This window comes from Grammomys surdaster, unplaced genomic scaffold (assembly GCF_004785775.1).
Source record: "Grammomys surdaster isolate TR1022 unplaced genomic scaffold, NIH_TR_1.0 237022, whole genome shotgun sequence".
Lineage (NCBI taxonomy): Eukaryota > Metazoa > Chordata > Mammalia > Rodentia > Muridae > Grammomys > Grammomys surdaster.
This window is the reverse complement of record NW_021624657.1, coordinates 1-2,113: the sequence shown is the minus strand read 5'-3', so window position 1 is coordinate 2,113 and position 2,113 is coordinate 1. Positions and strand designations below refer to the sequence as shown.

The 2,113-nt window shown below is 52.2% G+C and overlaps 1 long non-coding RNA gene across 1 annotated transcript; it reads right to left on the bottom strand.

Moving 5' to 3' along the window:
• Positions 1 to 14: 14 nt before the first annotated feature.
• On the bottom strand, positions 15 to 1,458 carry LOC114616046. The gene is made up of 3 exons (XR_003710583.1): positions 1,416 to 1,458; positions 711 to 788; positions 15 to 201 (listed from the first exon to the last, which is right to left on the bottom strand). It is a non-coding gene; the product is annotated as an uncharacterized LOC114616046 (long non-coding RNA).
• Between the last annotated feature and the right edge of the window lie 655 nt (positions 1,459 to 2,113).

Below are 2,113 nucleotides of genomic sequence, written 5' to 3'. Positions count from 1 at the left end.
GCACTCACTGGAGCTGGTTGATGATGACCATCCGTACATGCTCCCTGGCCTTCAGGATCTTCTCCAGCCGATGGATGTCATAGGTGTTGGGGTTCCGGAAGGGGATGTCATCTGGGAGGCCCTTCACCTCCACAGCATCTGGGCTGTCCCGGATCAGTTTGTAAGGAACTAGCACAGGCCGATTCAGTCCCAGGGCCTCACCTGAAGAACGGGGGTCAGAGCCAGAGAAAGATGGTCCCATGTCAAACGGTGAAAGTCTCTGGGAAAGGATTATGACTTTGACAGCCCAACTCAGCAGTCATCCAGCCCCAGGGACAGCAACATCACCCATGTAAGTATGTGACATCAGATTCTAGAATTGCCCAGAAGACATACCTCCGGGTATATCTGTCAAAGTTTCTAGACTGACTTGATTGATGTGGACCCCTTCTAAATGTGGGTGTCACCATCTCACAGGTCTGTGGTCCAGAAGGGAATGAAATGGACAGAGTGGGCTGGGTACCAGCACCCATCTCTCTGCTTCCTGACTACAGATGTGACAGGACCAGGGAACTCGCTCTCCTGCCCTATGGTCTATAGATCTGTAAACCCTTCCTTCCTTAAGTTGAGTTGTAGAAAAAGTAGCCAATATACATGCCATCTGCCACCGCGTCACGACAGCCACCCTGTAGACCCGCCCCGGCCGCATGGGAGCACTAGGGAGCACTGACCGTATTTCTCATTGAAGAGCTCCTTCACCTGCTCTCGGAGGATCACCTTCTTCCCCAGCTTGTTAGAGTCATCCTCTTCTGTAGGGAGACAAGAGCACCTGCTGAGTAGCCTCTGCAGTACTGCCCTCCCTCTGACAGCTGCTTCGGTCTCATAAGTAAGTATACCATCCGCGCACCCACCCACTCCCTCGCCTCCCATTCACCCATCTGCCCACCCACTCATCTTTCCAAATCCACCTGAATTTCCAAAGCAGCACCCCCACCACAGCCCAGGCTTAGAGCACCCCAAGAAGAGCTAACAGTACAACAGTCATATCAGTCATAACCCCAGAGACAAGTGTGACCTGTGGGATGCTCAGGTGACATGGGGCATCACCCAGGAACACTTCCCTTTTTGTTTTATATTCATGTGTTGTTTCCCTAAGACAGGGTCTTACGCTGCTGCCCGTGGTGGCCTTACACACAATCATCCTTGAGTGTTGGGGTTAGGGGGATGTTTCACCATGTCCTGCCTGGTGCTGGGGATGGAACCAGATGTGGAACGTGCTGTGTGCTACTGAGACTGACGTGGGGGCAGGGCTGCCCTAGATGGCGGGCCCGCACTTCTAGCATATCTTTGTTTATTTATTTAAGATTTTTTTTTTTGGAAGGCAATAGACTAGACCCCATGAGGGAGAAGGCTGGCCTCTCCTGCCTCTCACTCACCTGGTACCTTGGGGTCATTGCAGACTTCCGCAAAGGGTCTGAAAAAGATAGAAGCCAGGCTGAAGTTAGGAGGTTTCCCTTCCTCAGCTGCTCCATGGGATACAGACGTCATCTCTCCACATCCAAGATGACAGCTGCCGTGGCTGGATCTAGGTCAGTTCAAGCTATAGATTTACACCCTAAGTGGGGCTCAATGGTCCATGTGTTAAATGTGTGGACCTCAACCTGGCACATTATGGGGGGCGGTAGACCTTTAAGAGGAGGGGCTTGGTGGGAGGGACAGGTCATGTGTGGCATGTCCTCAGTGGGGATGCTGGTACAATTGCATCCCCCTGTCTCTCTCTCTCTGCTCTCTGGCTCTCATGAGGTGAACAGCTCTTTCCACCATGCATATGTTCCCACCAAAACCCGGTTCAAGTGACCAGGGCACAAGATCACTGAATCTCTTTCCCAGTACTCGAGATGTAGAGGCTGGAATATTAGGAGATGAAGGTCAACTTCAGCTGCATAGCGTGTTCTAGGCCAGCCTAGACTACATGAAATGCTGTCTCAAAACAACAACAAAATTTGGAGTTTATCTTCTGACTCGGATCCTCTCTCTCTGACAGACTCCTGCTGACCTGATGATTCCTGTCTGGACCACTGTGGTACCCTTGCCCACAGCCCTCACCCTGCTGTCCCCCTCCTGTCCCCCCCAC